The 17244-nt window shown below is 35.1% G+C and overlaps 1 protein-coding gene across 2 annotated transcripts in view; it reads right to left on the bottom strand.

The window, feature by feature from the left end:
- The window catches only part of IMMP2L (inner mitochondrial membrane peptidase subunit 2), a 405869-nt gene that overhangs the window by 117096 nt on the left and 271529 nt on the right, over window positions 1–17244 (bottom strand). The gene's annotated exons all lie outside the window — the stretch shown is intronic.

Genomic DNA, 17244 nt, shown 5'->3' on the forward strand with positions numbered 1-17244 from the left:
TAAAGGTAATGATAGCTTTTTAAACATTCTTATGCAATTCATATAGAAGGTGTTCCAATTTAATTATAGAACCACTTTAAAATCCAAATATTGTCCTCAGCCTCTCTCCTATATATAATGCTAAAAACAACTCACTGTTAAATGAGTACCTGACTTTATTTTAAAACAATAAAAATACCATCTACTGTAAAAGCAATCAATACTGTGTATTTTGATAAAATAATTCCCACATCTGCATGTGTATGCAATATCATAAATGGGTTCCTTTAACTGAATGCTACAAGTATCTCCTGCTAGTGTGAATATAAGCAAGCTGAATTTTCTTTTGGAAGACTTCTCAAATAAATAGCTATGAAAAGGGATATTTATTATTTAGAATCCAGTTTATCTGGCCACTAATATGCCAAAAATACTGCTAAAAAATCCCTGAATCTACCTTTAATTCTGATCTGACAACTCTGATATTCTTTACCAGAAATATGGTTCTCTTGTCTTAGAAGTCAACAATCAAATTAAAAAAAAAATCCAGTAATTTTATGATCCCATGCAAAATGTATCTTGTGATTTGAAAAAGGTCTAAGAAACTGGTGGCATGATTCATAAACATATGCTGGTGACATGAATCATCTCATTTTACCTTTGGCAATTAGGCTGGATTTACACTATTTCTCAGAGATAACTGTCTATGCTTAAAAAACCTTCAAAAACCAAAACCATATTTTGGTCCCTTGCACTGCACCTCATTTCATCCCAGTCCATTTGCTTGTAGTCACTAAATTTCCCAATTTTCTGTCTTCTTAAAAAACCTCTAAGTTTTCTTTATATGGTAAGGTCAAAATTTTTTGTATAAACAAATACATCAAAAGATCACGTGAGGCTGGACCCAGATTTAAGAAGCTAACCAAAAGACTAATTACAAAGGAATTACTAGATAGCTGCAAGACATTATACAAGCAAACCCAGTTTGAATTCTGTATTTTATAGTAAGAAATTTTGGGGGTTTTCTAAAGAGTGCTGCAATAATAAACAGGTATTTTGCACAACATTTGATGGACAGCTTTTCTGTGAAGTAGAAAAATGCACCTTGAATGAATACAAAGAAAATATATTTTGCTTATGTAAACATCAAGATTAGATGTCTAATTAGGCATGCAACCATGCTTTCAAATTATAACAGGTAATACCAAAAAGCAAGTGAATTAGCTGTGTACTTAAATAACAGCCTAGAGAGAACTGGATGAGCCAGAGGCACTGGCATTATTTAAATATGCTATGCCAGTTTCAACATAATTAGTTACCTAATTGAAAACCCAAACTTAGTCAATGCATTGGTACATGTAATTAATTAGTTTGTTTAAAAGCACTTCATTTGTAGTACTTTATTCTTCATTTTCTTCCTTTGTCACATTACCACAGCATAGATTTGATTTTCAAAAACAAAAAGAGACAAACACATAAAATTAAGGACATTAGTAAAAGAAAGCACTATAGGACAATACACCACTAGTGCTATCTAGAATTTCAGAGACACACTTCTTTTTTTGGTTTGAAGCTATTTTAACTATTTCAATATACATCTTCAATATATCTAAGTCCTAACAGCTATGTGTTAAAAGACTCTTTAAGCTTTTTATATGAACAGAATATCAATTACACAGGTCAGATTCACATTGTGAGCCCCATGCAAACAAGGAATTGTGACCTAATAAAGCCTTTATTTATTGGTGTCTCTAATCTGTGCCATACTGATTAGGAATTAATATGACAGCTTTTTATCATTGTGTCCCAAGAGGTATAGAAGTTGCATTGGACACAAATCAGGGTATATATACAGGCCTACAAGGAAACAATGAGATCATCCTAAAAAAGAAATACAAAACTACAAAACTATTTTCTGTAAAGTCACAAATATTAAAAATAGTTATAATAAACATTTTTTATAAACAGTTAAACGAAGGAAATGAAGGAACCTTTTTTTTTTTGGTCAGAAACACCAAAGAAAGTAGATGGTGTTTGCAATGCCATTCCTCAGGCTGAGAAGAGGCAGGAATCAAGTTCAAATGATAAAGGGTGGAAAACAAAGGAAAAGCTGAGTGTCAAGAATGATAATTTACACAATGATTTATGGATGAACCCACAAATCCAGGGGGTAAGATAAAGACACAGCTATGAGGAAGAAGAGAACCAAAGTCCCCCAATATTCACTAGACCAGAGAAGTCACTTACAATACTCAAGTCTAAACATACTCAGCCTTTTGCATTTACTTCTGAAGAGAAACAGGAACCCACACACATTTTAGAACTATGAAATATTCTTTATAATGAGAAGATAGGAGGTGCAATTGGAGCCTGATACTAGAACTGACAAAATCATGCAGTGGATTTTGGCACAGTTCCTCAAGTGAGCTGAAACACAAGCAAAGATGGTGTGACACACACTGAGGAAAGAATCAGCAAGACCAGCCTGGATGTAGAGAAAAGAAGAGTCCTGGAATAAACAAACAGGAGTTGTTGATTGCAGATTTACAAGAAACAGTCAGAGTGGCAGTACAAGATTTAACTTTGGACAGTTGAAAGCAGATTTGGTGGCAGCACAATATATAGTCAAAACCCTGGACATACACTCAAGAAAATAATTTTTGTAAAGTATAGGGTCACAACATAAATCTGATTCAGTGATGGAAAAAAAAATGAACAAAAAACAAACAAAAAATTTTGGATTTTATACCAGATATAAGCTTTGAAAGCAAGTAAAAATATAAACTAGGTAACATATAAAGGAATTATTAAAAATTCAAAAGACCAAGTAAAATAGGATGAAGTATAAAAATTCACTAAAGAGCACAAAGAACAGAAAAATAAAGTCGATAAAATCTATTGCATCTGTGATAGAAGAAAGAAGGAGACAAAGTTCTAGAAAAAGAGTGAAGAATAATAAGAGGGAGAAGGAAGTAACCAGGAACTACCTTTATCCAGTGGAAATCACTGTATTTGCATACAAACTTATAGAGAGAAGATTCATGCACATTTATAGAATTTTGGAAATCTTTATGTTTTATGTGGTGAAAGCTTTAATGATGGCAAAAACTTGAAATACGGTTGTCTTCCAAAGGTTTATCATCATCTCTTTTAAAAGTGGTATAAAAATGGGAGGGTAGAGTGCTAGAAGTTACTAGCAGCACAATAAAAAAAAAGATGCTATGTGATGCAAAAGCATGCTTAGCCAGACCTTCCTTCCAATGCACAATGTGTCCTTTCCCATTAACACTATTACTTATTACAATACTTTTTGTCCAAAAGGAATCAGACCTCCTCCAACAGCACTCAGGACAAAGGAAGAAGAAGGGCAGTGCCAAAAGAAACTGGTACACAGAATCTCTAGGGAAACAGGGAAGTTAAGAGGGAAGAGTGTTCCAGAAAATATCCAAATAGCTCAATATTTTCTCTTCTCTGTCTTCCCTGGAGAAGTGCTTTTCGTATATGCATGTAAAACTACCAAAAGTCTTCTAAATAGCTGTGCTCCCTCCTCCTCCCAGGTAGTAAGATAAAACTTAATGTCTGCAACAGACTTTAATTCCATTCTGTCTCATAATTTTGACTGCAGTAGTTGCTGCATCTTTGTCTGCAGCGAAACTGGACTCTTTTTGGACTCTTTAAAATGGCAGTGATGACAGTAGAGAACCCTGCTCTTCTAGCCACATGTGCCACCAGATAACTGAGAACATAATATAAATATATATATATATATATATATAAAATATACATATCAAAGCACATCTAATAAAATTGCATATTATAGTTTTATCTTTACATTCTGAATATATATTTCTGGGTACATATATATTCTTTTATACAACAAAATCTCCATATGTTTTGAGGACAAAACAAATAGGGGAAACTGGAGTTTAAGTTAGTAGCATACTTCCCAAGTTTAGATCCAAATCCTCTTCAACTGCCTCTCCCTGCATTGCCAGCTGCAATCACTGAAAATGGGTGAAAATTTCTTTAAAACCATTCCACGTTGAAAACCTGTGATTGTGGAAGGAAATTACCTTATACATTCTGTTTTCATTTTATTGCCTTACTATGGGAGCCTATCACTAATTCAGCTCTGTTTCCCCTGTGGTGCACAGCATTTTAAGTTCTTGGCTTCTAAGTAACCCTTTAGTCTATTAAAATTAAGATACTCAGACTAGCACTGAACTGTGGGGCTCAGGGATACTTCCTGGCTGTCCAGATCATTCCTGGTCCTCTGTTTGTATGACACCCACAAGCACATCCCATTTTCTCCTTCCCTTCTTCCCTTGGAAAGGAAAAACAAATATAGAGGCTAGAAAAGGGACACAGCATGAGCTGCACAGAAGCAAAAACAATGGGTGTATATTGGGAAATAAATGCTATGTAGATTAGACACCATTGCTTTTCTAACTCTATTCATATAATTTCCAGAGCTAAGGAAATTTAACCATCTCTTCAAAAGTTAGTTTAACCTGGAATTAAAACCTTCTAGAGACAGAAATGCTACAAATTTCTATATAAAACAATATCTAATTCATAAAAATCCTTTAGTTATAAAATCATTCATAATATTTAACATTATGCACAGCTCTTAACACTTTAAGCCAAACAGTAATTCTAATTTTGTATTATTTCTAAAGCTATAGGGAGTGGTTAATCATATCAATCATGTAGGAAGCCCTTACATATTGAATTTTTTTATTAGATCTCCTCTATCAATCTTATATTTCTGAATCTTCCTATTCCTTCAGCATTCCCTCATCTACTCACACTGTGTGCAACTTGTAGGTGCACCCAAAAATCAAACTGCAGTTGCAGTTGAAGCTTTTCCATTTCCATACTGAATAGAATAATTATCTACTATGTCCTAAAATGATGTTTCTGTTAAGTAATTAAATTTAGCTTCTGTAGAACTAGCATGTTCTTCCTTTTCATTCACTTTATGGTGCAGAAATCCTCCCCACTCTAATCTCATTTATAACTTCTCACAGCAAATATCTCACACCTTGCAATTTTCATGATAAATGTGATGACAAGAATGATTCTGCTTTTTAAGTAAAAAGCATATGACAAACTACTTTATCACCTCCATCAGGCTGCCTATACTGATGCATCAGTACAGGAAAGACATGGTCTAGTATGAATTTTAATTTATTTATTTATTTATTTGCTTTAAGAGGAGATGAATTCTTTGACTGATATTTTTTTTTGCAATGGAAGTTCCATGGACAAAAAGTTTGCCGTATTGCATGCTACTGACTGGGGGAAAAAAATTATATTCCTACTTTTTGTATTGGCAGATACTATTATATTTTGATGTACTTTGAATACCAACACATAGGTATTCCATTGAATTTAGCACCTCCAATGCTAAGAGGATTACTGATAACAGATATGCATTGCAAGGGAAAGCAAGTTCTACCTTATACTGATAAAGTGCCATATATTCATCATCTAACTGACAAGGAGTCCCCTAGTTGGGAATCAAATCTACCAGAGCAAAATCTTGCATCTGGATATTTCTTTTAGACAATAGCTCTAAATGAACTGAAACAAACACAAATTAGATACTTAACATAGACTTTTCCTGGGCTAGAAATTCTAGAACTCTCTGCTTAAATTTATCTTTGTGAAGTTTCACTGTAATAAAGCAGACAAGTAATGTAAAAATAACTTGAATATTATACTAGGAAAAAAATCTATGATATATTTGAAGATTTTCAATTTTTACAGATTTTACTTTTTCAAGATTAATGCTCCACTTTTTTTTGAAACTATGGCCACAAAAAACAGAAGGATTAGCGTTAGGGTTAGACATGGATTTATTAGATTTACAGCCATATTAGCTGTATATTATACAATCACGTATCCAATAACATATCAAAATCCTGAAACTACTGTTTCATAATATCTATATAAATCAAAGCATGTTGCCAACACTCATGAGAAAATTTGCTACTGCTTCTGCTACAGGCATTGCCCAAAAGTTGTAACACAGTGGTTGTGGAGATGTTCCACGCTGTGACAGAGCTCCAGAGTCACTTCCAGAGATGTGCAAAAAAAAAAAAATGACATCTGCTCCTATCATTTTTAGCGAGTTGAGGAAATGTGTCAGGTTTTCAGTTCCTCATACTGTCATCGTTGTTGAGCTTTTCCATTTTCACAAGGACAAAATGACAAGCACTGTTCCTGGAAGCAGAGATGAATCTGTGATTGCCACGGGACTCAGACAACAACCACACAGTTTTTTCACTCAGGACGTAGTGACTGGATGTAGTAAAGAAGGAATTAATTATTTCACTGCCGAAATGAGGAGAATCTATCTCTTGCTTAACTAGACAGTTTATTTGCTTTCATAACTTTCTAGGTCAGTGTACTTGTTATAACCAGTTCTGATCAGATGATCAGAAATCCACTAAAGGTTTTTAAATAAATAAATGAATAATCAACACTATGTTTCCATTTAAAATCACCGTGACACTCAACCACTAAACAAGCTTGGAGAAAATTACAAAACACAAGGTCATTAATTTTCTATCACCCAGTGTTCTCAGGAATTCTCATTAGCTTTAATGCTCATTAGATATTGTAACATAAAAATATTTTCCTGCTATATACATTTGTCTTTCTTTAATTTTTGTTAATGGTTTTTCCTTCTTCCTTTTGACAGTCTGAAGGTCTGTGCTGCAGCACAGCCAGACCCAGTTTCATGATAAAGCAGTTTGTAACTGGATTTTGTGTGTCTGAACTCATCTGGTTTTAAATTTACCCAGGGACTTAATCTGCTGTAGCAAATAATGCGAAACTAATGGGATTTTGATATTAGGCTGATGTAAATATGGCTTGGAGACTTATGTAGTCAAGATCTACAGAAACTTTTAAAACAACATTAAAAGTACTTGATGGTGATTTGGTCAGAAATTGAGACTCATTTTATTTTAAATATCAGCAGAGAGGTATAATCAGAGCATGGCTGAGATGGAGCAGTGACACATCTGTATGGAGCTGGAACTCCATTCTTTTGTAAACAAGATTTGTTTTGTGAAGCTCTAATTTCAATCACAGGTTTTAGTTTGGAATTTGAGATTCACCCTGTAATGCATCTTCCACTGGGGACTACAAACTCCATTCAGTAATAAGATCTTTAGCCCTAACTTAATTACAGTATCTGAAAAGCTGACAGGGAATAAACATGACTAATGATTCTGATTTTCTCTCAACTGCTCACCTATCCAGCAATCTCTCTGCACAGAGCCTTGCAGGGTGATCACAATTGATGATGTTTACATGTCTGACATTAGAAATAACTATTGTAGCAAATCACACTTGTATCTCTGCAGTACTTTAAAACTGAAGTAAAAGTTAAAAATAAAACAACTATGTTCAATTTAATCTGAATTTAAGGGGTAATTTTTGGTAAATGTCTCATTTTCAGAATAAGTGAAAGATTTTATTCTCTCTGCAGATCTACAGGGACACAAGCCCTGTTTTCAGAGATGTCCTGTTCAAGGCATATTTTAGTAAGCAAAGCCCAACAAGAGGAAAAGCAATTTCATTTGTTTTCAAATTTATGCTTATTGCCAGCCACTGTCACTGTCAGAGCATTTCAGATACTTGAGAACACCAGCTTAGCAATCTTTCCTTGCTATAAGAGACATGAGGCTTATTCCTCCAATCTGCTTCTATTTATTCTAAGCAGAATTTGTCTCCAGTGAGTAAGGATGTTTTGAATTTCTCATAATTAAAGACAGGGTGTTTAAGCATATATTACACATTTAAGTTCTATTTAGACTGAAAGTTTCAGTCAGACAACACAGAAACAAGGTTTGAAAAGCTGAATCCTGATTCATTGCAATCTATTTTTCAGTTCTTTTTTCAGCAGACCTATCATATACCTTTTAATTCCTAAAAATTTGGCAGGCCTATTTCTCATTCACGTATACAGCACATATACATATTTATAAAATGCATTTATATATATTTAGTTTGAAAATCCAAGTACATTATAGGAAATATTTAGAAAGGCTTGCTTATAAATTTTGGATTATAAATTACTGTATTATAAATATAAATTACTGTAGGCTGTCACAGTAATACAACATAGTCAGAATTTCTTCTCCAGAATAAAGCAGCTGTCCCAGTAATCACACACCCCATAATGACTACAAAACAATCACACTGCAAGCTTGTCACACACCTTAACATCAGGGATACTCTTCCATTATTGATCACCCTTCAAATATCAACCTGTGTGTATACTTGGGAGACAAACAATGGGCTGAAGTTGAATAGTTTTCATTCATTGCTGTAAAAGGTGTCTACTTACACCACAAAGGGGCCCACCATCCCCAAGCTAACTTTATGTACATGTAAGACATTTCAAAGAACGACTTTCATACGGTAAATGAGTCAAAGATTTAAGCCCAAAAGGTTGCTGAGTGTTTGCCAAAACTTCAGCATGATATTTTTAATTGCTTTTCATGAACCATCTAATTTGTTATGAAGAGTGACTTGTATGCCTACACATAAATGACTGGTGCTATTTTAGGTAGTCTGCTGAGATATCCTCATGACAAGGGCAGTGATAACACAATGTTCAAGAGAATTGTGCCTTTCTGAAACTGTAGCTTATAAAACCAGACAGGATAACTAGGACATCTCAAATGGCACTGGACAGGTATGTTTAAAGCAACCAAATCCCACCCATTAAGCCTGTGAAACTCAAGAGTTTTCCTTTGGAAATTAACAGTCGTACCAAAAGAATTTTTAAATTCATCACTCAATTTTCAACAGTCAATTATAGAAGACCTTTGATGCAACAATTTCAGATATGAAATTGGATGATCTTTCAGCACTGAATACACAATATGGAAAGTGCTCATAGCAGAAAAGACACCTAAGGAAGTGATCACTAAGAGACTAAGGAAAAAAAATTCTTCATCAACATATGCTAATCTCGTGTCCTCCTTCTGGCAGCAAGTCAGCATCTAACAGTAAAGTACAGCAGAAAAAAATTGAGCAGGTAAAAGGTGAAACTTGCCATAAAATCTTAAGCTCTTGTAAAAGACAACTCTGGGTTAAAAAGTAGATCTCCAAGACACCTTGGCATGTTGAAAACTATTTTTACATGCCTGCATATCATGTATCATATTTCCAACATTTCTAAACTCTGCTATGGACATCAAAAGATACGAAAAACCAGAACTCAATTACCTCTGCAAATGGTTTTACAGACTGACTTGAGCACTGGCAGGGAGATACGTGGGGAATACATGAGCATGATGTTGAGGACAGGGCAGGCAAAACAAAAACATAATTTCCTACACATTCCCTAAAAATTAAAAGAAAAGGAGGGGGGTTATAGGATGAGTTAAACTACACTGCATTGCATCAGCTGATTAACTGTTGATGCAAATGTTTTTACAGTAAATGGTTATTTCTGTCCAGGCAGAATTTTTAAGTCTCTACATAAAATAACAAGTGTCAAATTAGCTACAAAAAGGCCTGACTTCTCTTGTTCTTCAGAATCATAAAAAAAAATCACATTATACACAGAGAAATGAAAGGTGAGGAAGTTGCCCTGTGCTTTAAGGTTTGTAACACTAGGGGCTTTCCCTTTACAGGCCTGTAACATTTCTCTTGTAGAACTGAAGTCTGCTTTTGACTTTGTTGTCTTGCTGTGGCAATACTTTTACCTCTTACTCCCAAATGCTCTTGCCCTCATGGTGTCGTGTCACTGAACTGCAAGATTTGGATAGGTTTCTGATGCGGGGTTTCTCACAGGAATAGTATGACTGATTTTAACTCATCCTTTCACCTCCCACCCTTCTTTCACCTTTTATTTTCTAGCTTGAGGTTTATAACTTTATGGTCAGGAATATGTAGAGCTCAGTAGACAACATTAGCAGACAATTATGTTTTTCGGGGTTTTTTATGGGTTATTTATCACAATAAATAACCTATTAAAAACTTCCAGAAATATACATGCACAGAACTTCACAGTTACATGAGTGCAACATCTGTACCTGACCAGTTGCTGCAGCCAGAAATTTCAGTGCTAGTATGTAAAGGAAGCCAGCTGGGACACCAAGCTGATCCTGCTTTAACCAAATAATCATGGTGGGAAGTGTTCAATGGAATATCTGTCTTGCTGGAGAAATTATGGGAAAGAGAATCTTGCCGGCTGATATTCCAGTCTCTTCCTTTCCAGTCAGCTGTGGGTATAGCTTTCCTCTTTCCTTTCTGTCACATGTCCTTTTTTAAAAATATTTTAAAATTTTATTTTCAATAAAAGTTTGGGCTTTCTTCACTAACACTGTACATACCATCACTTAGGGAGCTCCCAGGAAAGCCTATCTGCTCATCAGCCAGTGAATATTCAGAAACACAAATACTCCAGATTTTAAGAAACTTTCTACAAAACTCAGTAGACATATATGTAGTATTCCTGGTATGTCTGCTACTTTTTGCCCATGTTTGGGTATTCTCAAGCATGAATAGTGGTAAAAGGGATAAGGATGTTAAAATGGTGAAACAGTATAAGTCCATGTGGCCTAGAAAGACGGAAATTATGAAAACTTCAATATTAACTATACCTCTAATACTCTCTAGAACAAACAAACAAAAAAAAAAAAAAAAAGAGGATTTGAATTGACAGAGGGAAATAATTTGGTTAAAAAAGTCCTCAGGTATTTGTTACTGCTTCAGAAACTAATCCAAATTTTCATATTCTATGTACTAGAGATCTCAGAAGAACATACCTAAAGCTGATCTAAATGCACCTGTTCTAACACCAATATTTCCCAGCAGAAGAAAAAATTAAGGCTCTCTCTGCAACCTACCAGGAAACTAAAGCTTCCTTTAAAGAAATACAGAAACTAAACCAAACAATTAACATCATAACGGGTTTATTAGATCTTTCAAATAATTTAAAATCTTAAAGGTTTTTAGACAAATAGTTTGAGGAAACACAGAAACACAAAGAAAAACTGCAGCTTAACATCAGCAAGTGCTTTCAACTTAAGTATCTGACAATGTATAAACACAGAGTTGAATACTTTTTTCATATGGAAGGAAATATAGCAGTTCACTAACTCCTTTAATTGCCTGCCATACATATAACAAACTGAGGGCTCCTCTATTCTACGTGACAGAGCTCTTGATAGAGATCAGCAAGAACTCCATATTCACATCTGCATCCTAGCAAAGAAACTAGAATTAACATCAGCTGAATAAAACAGATTAAAAATATTCTGCTGCTCAAAGATTCCTTATGTCATTTTTGACCTTTCCATAAATTCAGCTCAAAGAGTTAATTGTGCTGAAATAAACATTAACGTACTGCCTAAGGATACAATTTTTTACCTGGCCATGGAGTATTGGCAGCATACACAATGAATCTAAACTGTAGAATAATTCATTAGGAAATATGCAGTAGCTGTGGCAAGATTTACTACAAATATACTTGAAGTGTTTTTAAAAATTAATATTATGCTGCTATGCTTGACTTAATTAGCTCTCTTCTTCATTTACAAAGCATATCTGTCTGGTTTATGAACTCAGTCTCTACTCCCCATTCTTGAAAACCTGTTTAATTAAAGTTTTAACTACTGCATAAGTTTTAGAAACAGTACAATGACTTTTATTACTATAAGCCTAAATCTTCTTTTAAATATGATCATATCTACATATATTATATCAGAATAGATTAATACATGCTCCATAATACTCCTGTGTATACACACAATACTGGTCCTTTTCATTATATATGCCCTCTATTTCCATTATGCTGCACCTAGGCAATTTTGGGGGTTTTGCACAAGCAGTTGGATTGTGATTAATTTAGCCAATCAACAAGTCAGTTCTCCTAAATCCATTAAAACTCATCTTCCTCTGTTTGGCATATACCCATTTCTAGCCTGTTTCAGTGATTTCCTCATCCATTATTCTATTTTATCTCTTTCATAGGTCCATCACTTATTAGATTCCCACTTCTACTAGCAGATGACTCTATTTTGGTTTTCAACTACAGTAAAGCCTATCACAGTCTTTTTCAGCATTTATCACTTCCTCCCATTGATGCTATTATAAATTATTAAATATTTATTTAATTTTTTTATACATACAAAATTGAAACATAGTCATTACATGCTAGCTGGGATCTATCTGAAGTTCTAGAAATGCATGACATACAGTTGATCATAAACTTTTTTTGCCTGCATATTAAAAACCTCGTGGCATAACGGTCAGTGAACAATTATTTGTGCAATCACTGCCTACAGACTACAGCAAAGCAAAAAATATTTTTTTTCTCCCTCTGCACGGATGCTGGAGACTCTAGTTAATGACTTGTCACCCATTATACCCAAAATACACTACAGTTTCATCACACAATTTACTCCACAGAAGCAGAATGTCAACAACAGTCAGTTCTACAGTAATTTAAAAAGATAATAGTCATTTTCCCTCCTGTTCTCATTTGAATCTCATAACCACTGTGGTGATCAATTTCAAAACCTTATTTGTTCTGCTGTTGTGAACTATTCAGGACATCAGATTGGTGTGCAGCACAAAATTATAGAGGCAATCTTTTTAAATTAACAATTTACAATTAATATTTCTGCCAGCATATATTTGTAATTTTTCCTTAATATAAAACACTATGTCAAAATTTTCAAATTAAAATATGGCAAATTATTTCATACGGCTGACAAATAGTAAAATAGGCAGGAGCACTAAAAAACTGTCAGGCTATAAATCTCATGAAGAAATGAAACAAACAAAGGAGAAAATTCACACAATTTTTCTAAGTTAAAAAACTAATAGCTAAAGCATCATCAGTTCATTCTGTGTAGAATTGCTTATTCATTACTCCACTTCATGGAAAAATATTAAATGCAGAAAATGAACTTTGAAGAGATGACTTTTTTTGTATTCTTTACATATTGTCTAATCCGAAAAAAATGTTTTCTTTACATATGCTCTTATCCTTAAAAAATGTTTTAACCAGATTTTCATTTAGACCAAATTGGCCTATTTCTCTCAACATTAGCAGTGCTGAGAGTCATCATAGCAGCTGAGGCTCTGATGCTCTGAGTCTGCTCAGCGATCCCACACGGCAGTGTCGGTGCATTTTAAGAAGTTACCGTGCTTCAGCTGGAGTTGGTAAGCAGACATGTGGTCCCTGTCAGCTCATTGCAATGACAAGTACATGGTGTTCACTTAAGCTGCTTTCAGCAGTTCCAAAAGGGAGCCCAGGTGAAAGCATTGGAAATATGAGCATTAAGGAAGAACATTGGAGGCAAGCTTTGCTCTTTTTCTATATACAGCATCAAAAGTGATGCAGCTGTTGTTGTTTTCTTGCACATGTGTGGAGATGGAAATTAGCTTTATCATTAGACTGGAGTAGTATCATGCATATGATCAGCTGAAATCAATCACATGAGCAAGTAGTATCTCCAGTTCTGGGAAATGGAAGGCAGGAGGGAAGAGTGGGCTTGTGTGACTGTGTGTAGCAAAGTAATGGGATCAAGAAAACCCTTTAAAAAACACCACCTCGGTCATTTGCAGTTACCTGACCATTACCCAATTCTAAATAAGCAGAAAGTCTGCTTAAATCTTTCTTCAAAGGAGACAAAGAAATTCAGATGGAAACTTGCACACACCACACCCCACCCCCACACCCCCCCACCAAAAAAGCCATCATTTGTGACTCTGAAGCCAGAACAAGGATGCAGATAATAAAACAACCCCATACTGAGACTATCTTGCAAGATGGTTTTCTACTCATTCTGGTATGTGGATACAACTCTTTCACAGTGTCACTGGCTGAGTTCAGCACAAAAAATATATTCAAGTAAGATAGAAAGAGGACTTTTGCATTGCTTTAAAATGAAATAACCAGTAAGATTTATTTACGTTATTCAGAGCAGAGTATTTTGTTTCAGCATGTTTTTCCTCAAATTGCAAACATAAGAATAAGTCTGGTTCTAATACTGCTTGAGTTAATAAAAATTGTAGCTTCAATTTACAGGAGGAAAGTGCATGAATTTCCAGGTTTTGAACCTGTTTGCCTTCCAGTACACCTAGAAAAATCTGTGCTGACAAATACATGAACTTATTGTTCATTTTCTGAGATGAGGAGCCCAGGGAGCTCAGTTAATATCTGTTCCACAAGCTTCTTATATAAGCATAAGCCTACAACATCTTTCATCCTGACTTTCTCATCTATAAAATGGGTTTAATACTCTTTCCTTCCTCCTACCCTCATCTTTGTTCTTGTCACAGTAAGCTTTTAATGCAATACACGTAGATGAGCACCAGAGTTGAAATGAAGCTAAGCTTATATTCACAAACTGCTTAACCAGACATCTAAACACTAAGAAGATGCACTTCTAAGCTGTTCAGAACAAAGAACATTTTTACTAAACACACCCTTTATTCTGATGTCTAAGTATGGATTTCAAGGCCGAATTTCAGATGATCAATGACATTTGTACCCATAGGTTGCAAAAAAAGGTAATTTTTTAAAGTTGAAATACATGATGGCATTTTATTAACTACTGGATTTTTAGTGTTAACGCATTTTAGTCTCTCACTGCTCACTTTTTTAAAATCTTTTTAAAGACAACCTATTGAGCTTCCCATTGGGATGATTCTAGTTGTATGAATGTCTTTTCTAACCATCTGATGCCTTGGCAGCAAATCAACTTTCAGTGAAACAGAAATCAAATGTGTTTCTTTAAAGAAAAATATCTATGAAAGACATGCTGTCTTAAATGAGATGACTACACTGCATTTTTTTAAGCTTACAACAGAGAAAACATTCATCTAAATGTGAAGTCATACATTTGAAAATTAGTATTTGCTGTCGAAGAATCATAGGATAGTTCAGGTTGCAGGATTCATCAGGAGGTCACAATCCAAACCCCTGCCAAAACCAGGGTGAGCTACGAGGTCCATTATTGAGGGCTTTATTCAGTCTGGCCTTGCACACCTCCAAGGATGGAGGGCACAGCTCTTGTGGCAATAGCCCCATTGCCTGACCATCCCCAAAGAGAAGGGGTTTTTAATCTGCTCTGAACTTCTATGGCCAGTGCACCACTAGGCTTAGCTCTACCTTCTTGGCAACTTCCCCATGGGTACTGAGGGCTTTCTGTTAGGTCACCCCAAAGCTGTCTCTTCTCCAGGCTGAACAAGCCCCATTGGGCCAACATCTCCTGGCAGGGCAACTGCTGCTGCCCATGCTGAGTTTGAGGGCATGGGGCCCTCTGCTGTACTTGTTATGTATTACTTTTGTCTTTCTGCCCCAAAATGCACACTGAAATCTATGTGTGGTCTAGGACACAATGGTATTTTTCTTTTCCTAAAACACTTGTGTGTATCACAGCCTTGGTCATAATGCCAAATTTCAGAAATCCAGCTTTTTGTACCTTTACTATTGGGCCTACAGATTGACAGAACCTTAAAAATTCATTATGGATACAGAAAATCTTCATTGTGCATTTCTCAATTTATTTTTCTGGGTTAAAGATGCTGCACCAATATACATTCCCATCATTTGCATTTACAGAAATGGAGTCCAGTCATGCAAGGACTCTGTGTACGGAAATAGAATAAAAATCAATGGAAACTCTATTTAGGAGACTTGCAAGAATACAATCAATGATAAAGAGTCATAACAGAGCAGTATAGCTGAACCTAAAAGAAACCTTTCATTGGCTAAAAAAAAAAATCCCATCAGTACCTAACGGTAAGTACTACCAAATAAATTGCAGAGATATATAAACTGGTGACATATATATTCTGTGCACACAGAATAAGAATATTTTAGAGGATGAGGAGACTTTATCTAAGGTAATTTAACTGCTACTATGTCCTTTAGATACATAAAGAACCAAGACAGAACAATATGAAGAAGACAGTCAATATAAAAGATATTGCAAAATTTGTATGAGGACCTTGCTGTGTCTCTGTAGAGTACAACCTGTTCTCACTTCTGCTGATCTACCACTCCTGTCAATGTGGATCTGACCACTCATAGATTTATATTCACAACCCAAAGACAAAGCAGACTTTGACAAAGAGAATAGAACACAGCCATAAACATACCCTGTGTGTCATCATCTACTGTGATTTCTAGATTGTAATGTGTTTCACTGATAATCCATTTTCCTATTCTAACTACGAGCCATTGCAAGCAGTACCTTACCACATAAGCAGTACCCCAGAATAGTTACCAGTGCTGGGGGCGGTAAGCAAAGAGGGAACAAATAGAGTCTTGCTACAGCACTAGTGAACATAAATTGCTTCTGTATGATTAAATAGCAAAGGTTTGTATGTAATTCCTGCCAGGTGATTGCCCTGAAGATGTTATGTACAGAGACATTCTTGGGTTCCAACACTGGCAAAGTCTGAGTTTTTCTTAAGGCTGCTCTGCTTTCTAGAGGCAGGCACAGATTTTTTGGTAACATCTAATACAAGCTGTTTTCCAGGAGTATGGTCTCTGTGTGAAGACAGCTATTTTGTGGGAAAATCATCCCTGGACCTCAGTGGAAAAAAAAAGGCAGCCAAATATCTGACAAAATTGAGTTGATTCAGTAAAACAAAAAAGCCCCAAAACAATAAAAAAACCCTTCATGATTGTCTTTTTCACACTAAAGGGATACTGGATGCTTCTGACACCAACTTTCTGAGAATAAAAAAAACCAACCAAACACCCACATGGTGTAATGACAGTTTCAAGCTGAAAGCTTTCTCCAATAAGTGGACAGAATGATGAAATTTTGCTTTTAATTTAAGGAAGTATGGGATATTTGACTGGAAAAAATATAACAGCCTGCATGAACTTGACAACAGAGTACATAAAGTTAATAAAAGTGATTGCTGCATTTAATAGCTACTGATGGATGGGGTTTATTTCTATTAATTCTCTACCCTTTTTCAAATCCCATTATGCCTCTTTCCTTCCTAACTTTCTGTGGCAGTAGTTTCTACAAGTTAATAATAAACCTTGTAATAAAAGTTAAAAGTTTTTGTTGAAAAGTTGGTTTAGACCTATGGTTTAATAATGCAATGATCTATGTCTGCATTGTCATGCTTACACAAACAAGGACTATTTCCTTTTTCACATATTCAGAGCAATTTTGCAAGTTGCAACATGTAAACACACACAACATTTTCCTGAAGCATTCAGCTCAGAACACTAACTCCTGAAGAGCCTAACAA

This window comes from Agelaius phoeniceus, chromosome 5 (assembly GCF_051311805.1).
Source record: "Agelaius phoeniceus isolate bAgePho1 chromosome 5, bAgePho1.hap1, whole genome shotgun sequence".
NCBI classification, from domain to species: Eukaryota; Metazoa; Chordata; class Aves; order Passeriformes; family Icteridae; genus Agelaius; species Agelaius phoeniceus.